The sequence below is a fragment of the Typopeltis vanoorti genome, chromosome 19, assembly GCF_054136105.1.
Source record: "Typopeltis vanoorti isolate ZY-2024b chromosome 19, IOZ_Tvanoo_1.0, whole genome shotgun sequence".
Classification (NCBI taxonomy): Eukaryota; Metazoa; Arthropoda; class Arachnida; order Uropygi; family Thelyphonidae; genus Typopeltis; species Typopeltis vanoorti.
This window is the reverse complement of record NC_143567.1, coordinates 27,429,064-27,443,814: the sequence shown is the minus strand read 5'-3', so window position 1 is coordinate 27,443,814 and position 14,751 is coordinate 27,429,064. Positions and strand designations below refer to the sequence as shown.

At 35.5% G+C, this 14,751-nt stretch overlaps 1 long non-coding RNA gene across 1 annotated transcript in view; it reads left to right on the top strand.

The window, feature by feature from the left end:
• The window catches only part of LOC150095936 (uncharacterized), a 463,683-nt gene that overhangs the window by 356,000 nt on the left and 92,932 nt on the right, over positions 1-14,751 (top strand). The window contains exon 3 of the long non-coding RNA XR_016549936.1: positions 2,130-2,225. This is a non-coding gene — a long non-coding RNA (uncharacterized LOC150095936). The remainder of the gene's footprint in view (positions 1-2,129; positions 2,226-14,751) is intronic.

Sequence of the window (14,751 nt, the reverse complement as noted above, 5' to 3'; positions counted from 1 at the left end):
TCCACCTCCATCAGAGGAAACAGCGCCTGAGTCACTTGGAACAGATCTCCTACCGCAGGAAAAAAGAGTGCTCCTACTTCAATGCAAACAGCGAACTCAGTGTTACAAGTTTAACTGAAAAAAAAAAAAAAAAACTATCAGGAAAATTACAAGACGCCAAATTTTATGTAACATACGTGAAAGCTTTGTATATTATTATAACAGCCACTTGTAATATAATATAAGAAATTCTGTAGATGATTGCATATGAATGTTATTTCGCTGTACAGATGTATATATGATTTAACTTGTAGAATATATAGTGTGCTAAATATTTAAAAAAAAAAGATGGCCTACTGGTCTAAGGCGCCAGACTTAAGATCTGGTCCTCATAAGATAGCGTGGGTTCGCACCCCACTCCTGACAAATAGTTGATATTTTATTCTTTTCTTCAAGAAAATCCGCATTGGAGATCCGAAATGGAATTTTCAGTGCACGAAAATTCCATTTTGTCTACTATACTCTGTGATATTTGTTTTTTTTCACGAGATAAATTTGGCATGGTAGAACTTATTTATTTTAAAACATTAGTTTTGAAATATTTTATTTTACTTGAAAATAATTAGCCATTCTTAATTATGTTATCGAAAAAAAAACATTTTTGTCAATAGTTAGCGAATATGAAAGTACAATATTGCTCAAAACATTTAGAGACTGTAATCTTTACTATACAGATTTAATTTTTGAAGGGGGGGGGGGGTAATGAAAGACCGCATGAACATATTCGTCAAGCTAATGTGATTTATCTTCTGTTGTAGTTGTCAACAGGCGAAGAAAGTAGCTGATTTGATAGCCGTCATTAAGCTATCCTTTCCCCATTGAAATCTCCCCCCAACACTTTAAGAACACACCAGCCATTTGCACCTGAAAGTGACAATCGAAAAAAAAAAAAAAAACTTCTACAACACAAAGAAGCAAAAAAAAAATAAAATAAAAACTGGGGTTGAAGAGCATGATATTGAAACAGCCTCACGCCTGCGCACTCTTGGAGCGAGGAGACGAATTTAACCTCTGGAGAATCCATTCGACAATCGACCTCTGTGGGAGGAGGGGGGGGGACGTCTTTGATTCATAGACTTTTCTAGGCATCCAGATTAAATTTCGCTAATTTAAGCCCGTCCCTCAGCCACCTCCATCACCACCGCCAACTGGGGAGATCTGCCAATTATTCCCGCCTATCTTACACGGAAAACTCTCGGCTATTTAGTATTCTTGAAACGCCGCTATCCGGACGCCGGTTTTTGAGACGAAATGTCTTTAATTTATGGCTTCCTGCATGACAGGACGCCTAAAATCTTATTTAAATCTGATAAGTTCCAGTAGGCGGCGCCCTGTTACTTAAGAGGTTGTATTTTTTCCACTCGATTCACTTCGAGGGCTTTGTTTTTCACTTTCCTGCTCTTAGCCAAACGTATAACTTCGTGAGTTGCTCGTATAAACAATCTGGGTATAAGGACACTTTCCTAGTATTAGAACACTTTTTACTGATATGAGAATACAGTGAACACTTCAACTCATCGAAGTGTTCGCCAATAATGTATAGAAATAGAGGATATTATAAATCCATCATTATTTTATATAATACATAGATTGTGTGTTTAGTATGTTTCAGTTTTGCTGTAGACCAAATCCTTCAGATAATTTCATCATCCGAAAGATAACTTCATCTAAAATTTTTAGGATACTTCAATATTATTAATGTCTTAAGTTGAGCGCATTTTACGATACATTTTACATACATTTCGATACATTTTGCCACCTAGCAAAAATAATTCGAATCCTTTAAGTAAAGTTTACTAAATCAGCGTATTATTATTTAACTTTTTGAAAATTGCATCTTTCAGCTGTAGTGCGCGAGACAGTTGTCCTGTTTATCCATTCATGAGACCCACCCTTTACTCCATATTTCTATAAAAGTTACTATGGAAGTTACTAAAAAAGTTACTGCTTTTTTTTTCTTAAATTTTAAGCAGTATCCATTATCATTATTTTCGTAATCACGAAGAATGTTAGTAGCTTGTCTTTTTGGAATATTATATACTACAGTGTGAATTCTTACAATATGAAAAATATTTGTTTTTCCTCTTCAGGCAGAATCCATCAGTTTTCTGATCATGAAGAACATTAATATGCAACTTTTTAGGATATTCATAATACAATGTTATGTTCATATGCTACAGAATAATGTAAGTAGTTAAAATAGGTCGTATTTTACAAAACTACATATTTAAGATTTTTTAACGTCGTATTTATCATTTTTCTAATAATGGAGAATGTTAATATGCTACCTTTCCAAATGTTATATAATTTAATTTATGTATATAATACAGGAATAATGCCATTCTTTTTTACTTTGTGGCTTAAACTTTATAAGGGTTAATGACAATAACTGGGTCTGCAGTTTTAAGCCAAGAAGTGACACTTTGGATTACAAGAGGATGTTTTGTGCCAGTGTGGGAGAACGTATTAAAAAGATATTGTGTTACTGAGAATTCTAATATATTTTAAAAATGTAAAAATTATTGGGGAAAAAAAAGAAAGCTGAGTCGAATTATTCATGTATTTTTATGATTTCAAAGTATGATAATTGCATATTCTTATAATTATCTAAATAAAAAAAATAAATACCTGGGGAATTTTAAAGACAAACCTTCATAGCTTTAGGGAGGGAAATAAAAATAAAAAACTTGTAGTATGATAACAGGGTGGATGGGGAGGAGAATATGAAACTGTGGAACTCTGTGATGGGCAAAACTCTCGAAAGTTAAAATGCCATCATTTAAAGTGTACTCTAGAAAGAGCTTTTTTGCGTCTTGATGGCATATTTCTTTCTTAAAAGCGAGATCGGCACATTTATGGCGTAAACTGACTAAAATATAAAACTTTTTCGAACTGGTTAAGAATTCTTTACTATTTTTTCTTCGCCTATTTCATTCTTGACGACGTAAACTATTTCGTGCCACGTTGCAGACGCGAGGAGCCAAAACCTACAATTTAGGTTTATCACGTAATGTTTTATTATAGCTGAAAATTATATTACGTATTTATTATGTACTAAACGCGTAATGTAGTATTTAGACATTTTTTCTGTCATGCAAAAATCCTGTAATTACAATTACTTATAGTGACTTTTTATCTCAGAAACCTTAAGATAACCAAATTAGTATCATCAAACCTTAATCCGTTTCTCAATGATTTAACGAATTCCTGCTCTGTGATTTTCATGTTTTTTTTTTTTTTAAATCATTCTATAGGTTCCATACGTGTTCTGCAAGTTCCATACGTGTTCTGCAAGTTCGGAAGATTATAAGATCAGTAGTAAGAACAGAATTCGTGCTATCGTTATGAGTTATTTCATGCTTTTAGAGAACAGTTATAATCTGGTGTTACCATGGTGACAGCTAAAAGCAAAAAAACAAAAAAAAACACGCTCGAAATTTACAGTTGCAATTAGCAATATATATTTCATGCATTTGACATGTATGAAAAAAAATTTAAATATTATGTAACCATAACAAGAACCAGGAGAATCGAAATGTGTTGAATACAAAGTTGTTAGCCTTCACGCTGTGAGAATTTAAAATAAGGTAGTCTTCTCAATGTGTAAACATTTAGGAGAGTAACTAACTTTGTCCATGCTATATTTTCCATCTGCTTTCAAACTAGTTAGAGGGGAAAAGTGGTCGGTTTAATGAACCAAAGCTCTGGTCAGTGAAGGGGTGGGGATTCGAGAAGACGCAATCTCTGCTCGGACTACAGATAACAGGTAGATGAGCCTATTGTCCCCGTCCGCACGTTAATTAGCAACAAGCCTTTGTACGCTGACAACATTTGTAGGTCCCAACAATACTTGGCAGCTGGAGAGTAATTACACGTTGTCAGGGTAACAAGCAACCCTCTCTCTGTCTCTGTTCGTTCGCCATCCGAACCGGCCCAACATGTTGCTACTAGGGTGACGAGAAGGTTGGGTGGTATCTGGTCGCAGCTGTCACTGTATCCTGTTGCACCTCCTAGGACGCACACAGCATTTCCTTACACAAACAGCAAGAAGTTCGTGTTTGGTCGTAATGCCTGCCGTAAACAGACAACACGGCCGTACGGGAAGGCTTAAATGAATGATACGTTCTATGAAGAACATTCAGGAAAACATAAGACAACATTTATGTGGGATATAAGTCTCGTGACCTTTTAATCCTTTTTCCTCCCGGTCATATTTGACTTCCTTGCGTTTATTTAGTGTTTCAAGCGCAAATAAATCATTGTGGTTGATGGCCATAGTTGATCTCGGGCCATAGTTTATGCAAAAAGAATTGTATCGAACCCTTTCACTTGGATTTAAGTATATCTATTCCATCATAAACTATCCTATTTACAATAAGATAATGGTCATTCAAGTTGAATGTTTTATATGAAATGTCTTTGTAATATGGACTCTTATCTTAAGATGGTGCTAAGAACATTTGTTTTTCTTTGTGTTCATTAGTTCGCCAAGAACTTAGATGATACAAAAAAAGAACAGTTTTTATGAGCTTACTGAAACTACTTTGTAACGAATTAAATGTAATCCAAAACGTGGATGCTGTTTTCTGAACATGAAACTAAACCCAAAATACTATTTCTGCGTTTTGAATTTTTTTTTTTTCATTTAAAGAAGGGGGGGGAGTTTACGTACGTACAGAACTTGACTTAAGAAAGAAGAGAAATGGATGAATTAGGCATTTTAAAATTTTCACTTTCTTGTTATGATCGGAACTTTACTTTCTTTGTTATGCTTCAGAATATCTTTATTATTATTATTATTATTATTATTATTATTATTATTATTATTATTATTATTATTATTGTTTTGCTCCAAATGCATCTGCTGTTGTTGATGATGAATTATGGTGTTGTCCACAAATGCTTCTGTTGTTGTTCTTCATGAGAACGTTTTTGATCCACATTGGTTCAAAAATGCATTGGTTGTTTTTTCGATGATGATAATGATGATCTGTGGTCCACAAAATGCATCGGTTGTTGTCGTGATGATGATGATGATGATCTTTGTTCTACAAAATTCATCCGATGTTCATGATGATTATGTTTTGTAGTCCACAAATGCATCGGTTGCGTCGTTGATGATAATCATGATGATGGGTGATGTGATGTTTTGTGGTCCACAGATGTATCTGTTGTTTGATGATGACGATCTGTTGTCTATAAATGCATCGACCACCGCTTTTGTAGTCATCAGGTGCATGATTTTAATTATATCTGACTATGGGGAATCTTTTTTGCTAGTTTTTTAATACATTAATATTAGTATCGTTGGTAGGCTCAGGTTAGAAAAAAAAAATTTATTTTTAAAGTTTTTTTTCACTTCAGGCATTCAGTACGCTGGTATAATATACAAGTCATCTTTTTATTTTTTATACTCCTCTTTCCATATTGAACATTACTAAAAAGTATGGGAGAGTAGTCCCTTAGCTGTTTGAAAAGCCTTCTTAAAATAACCATTAGAAAAGTAATATTTGATTGCTTTTATTTTTATTTTATTTTTTGTCCGTTTCTCCGAGATAACACTGTGCAGCCCAGACAGACAGAGACAAATCACAGAGAGAAATCGTATCTAAGAGCTTGGATATTTCTAGTTAATTAAAATATGTTTTAATTAACAGAGCTAATTGCTCTTAGCGAGCTAACCGAGATCCAATATATCACTTTTTTTCTTTAGGTAGACGCTACAATTAAACCATTTTAATATTTAGAGCTACAACAAAATACGTCCTTGCTTTGTTGAACACGGGAAGGCGTTTAATTATCTTTTCTTTAGCAGCCTGTGGAGACCTACAATTCTACCCACTTAGCGAGGTGTTAGTGTTACTTAGAAATGTGCCAAAACCCTCTTTTCATCCCCTTCACTCTTATCCCCCACCTCTCTCTCTCTCTCTCTCTCTCTCTCTCTCTCTCTCTCTCTCTCTCTCTTCTCCAATACCGATTATTTGTCTCGCCACACTTGCTTTCTTGTCTTGTAGTACACGAATTACTCCTTTTCAAACAAACTTCCATAAAATATCACCCCGCGCATTGGTCGTTATGGCGACCGTACAGCGTGGTGTTATTTACAACCCAGATTAGCAGCCTCCCTGTCACATTAGCATGGCTAATGAACTCGCACAATTAAAACGCAACAGGTGGAAGCAGGAATCACAAAACACTGGGGAACTGGTGGCTAGCTTATTGTTTGACGCCGTTTCTCATGCTTAGCGGGAAGAGGAACGCCAAGTTTGCATTGTTGCAGAGCGGAACTGTGGGGGGAGGAAAGAGATAGTTGCCACGAAAGCATTAGAAGTTTGCAAAGAAATTGTCAGGATGGGAATTCTAAAACGCGATAAATGGAAAAAAAAAAAAAAAGTGTAAAATCAAAATGAATGTAAATTGAGATAATTAGATTTTGTAAAAGCTGCTTGAAAAACGTCTGGTAACGAGAGTATCCCTTTAAATACGATGTAACTATGACAACAGGCAGCAACAACTGGATTGTGCAATAGAAGACTAATGGGAAAAAAGTAAATATAGTAGACTCTCTCCCCTGCTGCTGACTATATTTGTTATTTGTTTTCCATTTACCTGATTTACCTCCACCTGACTAGACAAATGTATAATGTTTTACTGCCTGACCGATAGATGGCGTTATTCTCTTATCTTTTGCTGAGATTCATTTACTTTTTTTGTTTTCCATAACTTATTAGTGTCCATTTGATCCATAAATGTGGTGCGAAGCCTTTAGTGCTGGATTCTTTGTTAAAAGACACTATTTAATCTCACTGTGGATTTAAATCAGAATCGTTTTCAATTCCATACCGACTTTCTAATTTAAAACGAAACAATTATGTAACGAGAATCTTGTTTATATTTATTCAAGTTGTTTTTGAATGCTTTTAGACTGCAGTAGTTGCTGTAATGAACGATTGAAACAGCTAAGGCTATGAGGCGAGCGTATTATGTCTGTTAATTACGTTTTTTTTCTGAAAGAGTCTCTGTTTGGTGAGGTGAAAAATCGGAGTTTGTAGGGGGAAAAACTCCGGAACCACGCTATGAGTCCGGCTGACTCACCTTCGATTGGAAAGTCCTTATAAAGGTTCTTCGAGTTAGACGAGATTCGAACCCAGGAGTTTGTTTTCCAAACCAAAGGTCAAATGTGCTATGGAAATGAGTCACAAGACGACCCACAGTAGAGTTAAATGAGTTACCGCAGAGAATTCGAAGCGGGACTGCATATCGATGGTGAATTTGTATCTCAAATGTTTACAGCTTCCGGTGAAATTCCTGATATTAAGGCGGGATTATAGGATCAGGAATATATAAAACGTGGCTGGCCAAAGAAATATGGTATATGTATGAAAATATAAGAAAATGGAAAAGTTTGAAAATGAAAATAGATACAAATCAACGCCACCTGCAACAATTTTTTTAAATATATTTTCATTATTTTATTGATGATTAGAAATAGAATTATTAGAAAAAATTATATCTTATAAAATAAGCAACTCGGTTACCAGTAATTAAATACAAAAATTTCGTGTGTTTGTAATAATTGTCATTTAGAATTATTCAGCTTACGTAAGACTTCCTGAGGATGGTTCTGTTTGACCTTTCTTTGTTAGAGAGAGAGAGAGAGAGAGAGAGGCTTCTTTTCTAACGATAATTGCAATTGCATGGTGCGGACGACAGTGTCATTATGGTAACATGTAATTTGGTCAGGGAGGGTGTTTTACAGGCGTCCCTTTTTGATAATCACTTACTGTTGGAAGATATACCTTTACAAAATGGTTAACCTCATGGGGGTATCATTAGTATAAGAAGAAAAGCGTTAGGGTCTGTTTTTGCTTTTCTTCTAAGAGATTTAAAAAAAAAAAAAAAATATCAGTGTTCCAAATACTGCGAAGACTTGCCAAGAAAAATTACTACAAGAAAATGTGAATGAAGTTTTTTTCTGTTCGTAATCAGCCAATTTATAGCACTTATAGCAACTGTTAAAGGAATATAATGGGTTTCAAGGTTGTAAACAAGGAAAAGGGCGATTAAAAAGCAACTGGTACCCGCATCTAGAGATAATGAACAGATGAAACTCCATACATGATTTCAAATGTTTACCGACAAGTTTCGGTGAATTTTTTACACGGTTGAGAATGCTTCGCATTCTGTTGGTTGAGGGAGAAAAAAGAGTTCAAAAAATTCTGTTAAGGGAGGTATTTGAAGAGGAAAGTATAATCAATTTGAACACAATAAACATATTTTTCCGTGGTGTTTTTTTTTTTTTTTTAATTTCTTTTTGCTATTGTTCAAAGTACTTGCTGTTATAAATAATGTGTGGATGAACAGTCCGGCCGGACCTGTTGCTTTCGATGAACCAAGTGTCGCCAGTGGTCAACTGTATCACTTGACCACCGAGTAAATATTATTTCACGGGCAATGGTGAGATGATTTCCTTGGAGGGGGGGAGGGTGATACGGACATTAGCGAGGAACGCCATTACCTGGGCCTTGATTTAAGAACACTTCAATCAACAGAGCAGCCATTCCCAACGCAGCCGGGTTGTGCTAGGAATTTCTAACAACGGATTACACGGAAATTCGGGAACGCATTCCTAGCACGCACACTCGGTTGTTTTTCACTTCTCTTTAACCGTCATGTGACGTTGAATGCGATCATCCCGAAACTCTCTCTCTGTCTGTCTCCTGCTCTTTCAACGAGCATCGGTTTAGTTCCACATATTGTCGCTAGTTGGCGTTCACATACTCACCTCGGGCAGAAGAGTTTTATTAATAATACGATTTGTGTAACATTCACTGAAACCTATAGCTATTGAACGCCCCCTAGTGACCATAACATGTACTGCTGTGTTTCGAGCTGTTCCAAAATAGTTGCAGTGGTAAATGGATGCTGGTAAGGAAGGGAAGTTGAAACTTGTTGGTAAATTTGTCACGTGTTTTGTTTTTTCGATCATGTGATCTTTGGGTGTTTCGCTCTGTTTGTGTGATTTCACAACTCTGCCCGTTCCTGTTTGTCTCTATAATTCTGACCTTGGATCACCCCCCCCCCTTTCCAACTCCCTTCTCCGTCACCTATTTAGCTATCTCCGCACCTACCCGGCCTACAGCTGGGACAGGTTTCCAAGACGAAGATAAGGGAAGGAATCGCATGCCTTTGACACGACAAGCACACTTCCATTCATCACTGGTCCTGACAGGCCAGATGACGGTTTGTCATACGACCATCCCCCTGAATTCTTCCTCAGGTGAAAGAAAGAGTCGGGGGGGATACTGTGAGGGGGGGTAAGGGAGGAAAAGAGGGCAGCGAGCATAAGTCGAGATGGAAGACAAGTCAAAATGGTCAGCTCAACTGCTTCCTACATTCAGTTTATGTCTTCCCCTTCTCACCCCCACTTCCAATTGGGATTACTGTTTAGTTTCGAGCGCCTTAAGAAGGTAAATGAGTGCACAATCTTATTATGCAAAATATTACGCAATCTTTCAAGAAAACTGGATTTTTCCTGTTCGAACGCACAAAAGCAAATGAAGAAAATGGAGAGAGATAAAGAAAATGGGAAAAAGAAAGAAAAGAGAGAGAAGTAAAGGCTAAAAAGCCAGTATGTTTTCTATTTACATGTGTTCTACGGATGATTTTTCTGTTTGGCCGGATAAAAATGCCCAAAATCTAGGTTTATCTCACCCTAGATTAAGACCTTTATCTTTATAAAGTGTATGTTGCATCTAAGAGAGATTCGAATCCAGTCTTTCAAACTAAAGGCACATGTAGTATCATCCTCGCAAAGGCCTGGAGAGAGAGAGAGAGAGAGAGAGAGAAATAGGCAGATAGATAGAAAGAGGAGAAACAAAAAAAGAGAAATACAAGTAATAAAAAACGTAAGAGCGCAGGATATAAAAGAGAAAAACAGTGATTGAATAAATAAAGAGATATAAAGGAAGAGCAAGGGGAAGAAACTATATAGAAAATGCATGAAACTGGAGCGAAAAGAGGAGAAAAAATATAAATAGACGTCAAAAAGAAACTGAAACACAGAAAGAACAAAAGCAACTGAAAGAATATATATCTGAATTAATTAACAGAAAGAGAGAGAAGATTCGAGATAGAAAAAAAAAAGAGAGAAAACCTGGTTGAGAAATTCGCGTTTTTCACTTTTTGTCTGTGTGAAACTGGATGAAAAGATAGAATACAAAAAATGAGTGAAGAATGAACGGGGAAGTGGTCTCGATTCTTGATTCTCATTCCCAACCACTCGAGTGCTTGTATAATGGGAAACGCTTTTACATTGTAATCATCCAACTAATAAAACTCCCTTCACTATGCAAAGACTGTTTCTAACTTCCCTTCTGATAGTTCACCAGTGAAAAGTGTTCGGTGCAATGCGGGAAAGTAAAGATTTATAAGATGACTGTTCCACTCTCTCCAAGGCTTGAAAGACCCATTACATTGGCAAAGATTGTTTGAATATTTAAACAACACTGGACTTTAAAGTCATCTCGTGGATTAACATATTACAGTCAAGTGCTGTCCACTGTGCTGTCCAGTCATGGACCATTTATAAACTCATCACACACACACACACACACACGCGTTCGCACACATACTCGGTGACAGTAGGAATGTGCCACCCTTCCTCCTGCAGTCAAGGTTATATAACATGTTCTGGTTTGAAGGATTTAGTTCCTCCTCTGTTCTCAAAGCCTTTTTCTTTTGTTTCATTTTTCTTTCTTTTTTCTTTTCTTAAGGCAGAGGAAGGAGTAGAGATCCGTCCTTGCACATCCTGTTTATGTAGCGAGCAGGGTTTAACTTGTTGGCCTTGTGAACTTTGAACATGCTCGCATTTGTATTACCAAGCTAGGCAACCCCTGGTCGGGAGATAATTATTTGTTCGAAGCATCTTGTCCCGCACTCATTTGGAGGCTACCTCCTTGTTTCTCAAGTGTTCTACTGCTGAAGTCATGGATATAAAAAAAAAAAAAGAAAGAAAGAAAAAGATGTCTTAACTTTAGTTTATTTAAATCAAAGGTTAACATTTTATCGTAATAATTCAATACAGGTATGTCGCCGGTAGTATCTTGGTTGACCTTGTTCGCATCAAGTACCCATAAAAGAGAGAAAATGCCTTGGATAAATACCAATTCCGACTTATAAAATCCAGTCATTTATACCGAAACTCAGTAGAACACAAACCAGTGTTTATGTTACCATGTTTGGGCACCGTGTACATTATCTACCCAATTCACTACTCTGTATGCGATTCGCTGGAGGCTATTTACCTGGTGGATTTTCAGCATTCTATTGGAAAGAAAGGAAAAATCTTGATCAAGAGATAAATAGCTAGGAGCAAAAACGGGAAGTATAAAATAGGACATTTCGCATCAAACACGTACCGATGCAGGTTCTGAATTCGGGTCGCATCCATTCTTCTAACTGGACACAATGTTAATTAAAGTTTAAATGGGATGCCGCATACCAAAGCTGCTTCTAATATAAATTTGTTTGACGTGAATCTGAATTAGAATTTTGGATTTCTGTCAAGTAAATGTTCAAAGATAAGAGGCTATGAACCGAGTACAAACCTTCTATTTGCTGGTTGTTGTTTTTATAATTCCTTTGTAACCTCATCTTTGCAGAGATGAACCACAATTTTTAATGAGTCCAAGCCATTAGTAGTCGTCTATGAATTATGTAAATATTTTTCACATTTCCTTTCCCTCTTTTCCAAAGATAAAGTTATTTGGCATTTTTAATTTCATCTGTAAGTCATATGAATCTTATCATAATTAAATTAAGTTTTTATTTTTCTCTTTAATTACAATTCGTTTTATTTTAAAACGATTAAAGACAAATCATTTATTGGTTTATTTATTGGATTTGTTGAAGAGCTAAGGCCATTCAAAAATTCCTCGCATCCTTGATGGATTTCCGATTCTTAGAAGGCATGATATTTTACAAAGCAAGAGGGAGAAATAGTTTAAAAAAGAGTAAGTAATAAACTTAAATTTGTAAAAAAGATAAAAGAATAATAAGCACTACAGTGTTTTGTTAATCTGATTAAAATTTCGAAATAAGTGTGCACAAAATTTAAAAAAAAAAAAAACTTAGCTAAAGCAAGGCACTAAATATCCTTTTTTTTTTTTTTTTAATTTTCCTGAGTTCAAATGAACACAGAAAGAATAAGAATCGGCGAATACATTTAAATATGTATAATATGGTTTATTTAAATATGGTTTAAATACATTGCTGAGGATGAATATTTGAAAATACTGGTGCATATTTTGCCCATTAGTCACTGATGTTGGTCTATTTCATTCTTGACGACATAACTCCTATTTTGTCTGAAACACTAAATCATAGACTTCACTTTCTTCGGGAGAAGTGAATTGGGTTGTTAATCTTCAAATGACTTGAAACTGGGAGAACTATTTATTGAACTGTGGCTAAGGTTTCGGGTGTTATAGATAAACGTGTGAGTAGTTGATATTTGCGTCATTTTTAACTCAACTTCAAATCGGTAAAGACAGCAAGCAGGTATTTAATTTCCTCTTTTATTTACTCTTCACTGTCAATTTTAATGTATGCGCATGTCCAAAGATGATTATAAAATCCTCGAAACCTAATTGGTTCAACCCACGGCTTTATTCTTTTCAGAACAGTAGATTTCGAATATTTGTTTTTATATTAAAATTCTTTGTTAATGTTAGATTTGTAAATATTGGAAATAATATTTCTATTTGAAATAGTAATGGTCCATATTTTTTAAACAAATAAAAAAAATGCACACTTGATTCGTTTGGGATCAAGTAATATTTTGTGGGTGGGTTAAAAACTATAATCTCTCTCTCTTTCTGTATTCGCCGCCAACAACCCAACCCGTAACCCATCAAGAATACCACTTAGCGAAGTTCGTGTTTATCTGGCAATGCCCTCCAGCCATGGAATTCCCAAAGGATAGTGAGCGACACCAACATTTTTCAACCGCTTCATTGTAAAACAATGACAGTTTGGCGACCATTTTTCATATGCTCCTTTGTGAAGTAATCACTGGTTTCTGGACCATATTTCATCCCTCCTATTTGAAGGCATTGTCACATTGGCGCCCATGGCGAAGACTTTTTTTTACTTTTTTTATCATTCTCTAAAGGAATTTAGGAGTCAAGTAGGGGATAAAATTAAATAGATGTATTTTTAGTCTTCATTGTTGAATATAAACCAGTCATAAAGCGTTGTATATTCCAATTAAAAAAATAAAAAATAACCGAATAAAATGAAAAGTGTTTGGGTGTAATTATGTTTATTAAAAGTAATAGGAAGTACACCAACTTGGAAAAATATTAGAAACTCCGCTTATTGGATTTAATTCACTCTTCTTTGTTTAGTATTTTGTTATTTTTCCATTATTAAATAAATGAAATACTGATACAAGAATAAACAATACTTCTTATAGGTATACTTTTGATTTTTTGTAACAGATTAACAAAAAGAAAACATCGGTTTTCTCTCCCCCCCCCTCACACCATGATCCCAAGTACGCCATTATGAATCATAGAGGTACTCATCAATCGGAGATCAATACCACGGTCATTATTTCCAGGCAATCATCTCTTCCATGGACTGTTGATTGGTAGCATGTGAGACAAAAGATAGAGCAGATGTTTAATATTCTGACGTAATCATTTTTATAGCTCCACTTCCCCTAATTTGTCCCTTTGGCTGCAATGTATCACAAATACTGTAATATTGAAGTTCTATATGTACAAGTAATTGCCGAGTATTATCTGACGTCATTGACTTTATTTATATGTTCGTCTGCTTTCACTCATGTCGCAAGCGTTGTCATAGAAACAGCCGAAGAATAAAATGCATTTTTCTGTGTATTTTTTTTTTTAAAAGTATACAGTGGCGGAATTAAGCTACTTTTAATAGTTTTAGATTATGTTATCTTCCTGAAGACGCTTCGACAAGGGAGAAAGGGAACACTGGTGTGTTATATGCCCTGACAACCCTTCTCACAATCGATATGTAAACCACTTTCGTGCCACACCCATTAAAGTGTCACGTTCAACAGTTACATGCACTGATGCTTGACACTCTGAAGCTGCATGATATAATCACTTAATAAATAACGCCAGATACAGAGCCATAATTTATCGTCCTCCTCTTCTTCCCCCCATTCCCCCACTTTGAAACCGCCTACTATTTTATACATACCTTAAATAACTAGGCTGCTACTGATTCATGTCTTTGTATAAATCTAAAGCTTAACTGCTGAACAAAATCGTCTGCATAAACGCGTGCCACGTGCTCAACTCACTGACGTAAGTGAAACCGACTAATTGTGGCAGCAAATACAGATTTCAATGACGTATTGCGCACAGATTGATGCGCAGTTAAAAAAAATAAGATATAGTTATTTTTCCTCTTTTAATAACTTAATACGACCATTAAAACGCTAAAAGTCCGCGTGATAACGTTGACCAGCTAATGACAAGTACCATCCACATAGCTCCTCAAGCAAATATACTTTTGGTCTGTTGTCAGTTGACTTGATTGATGTATTTACCTTTGGAAACACTTGGATGGGAACCTCTCTGACTTTTTTTGTTTTCTATTTTTTTTATCAGCCAATACAATAGCAACTAATTATGAAGGACAACATTGTCTAACAAAATAATATCACAA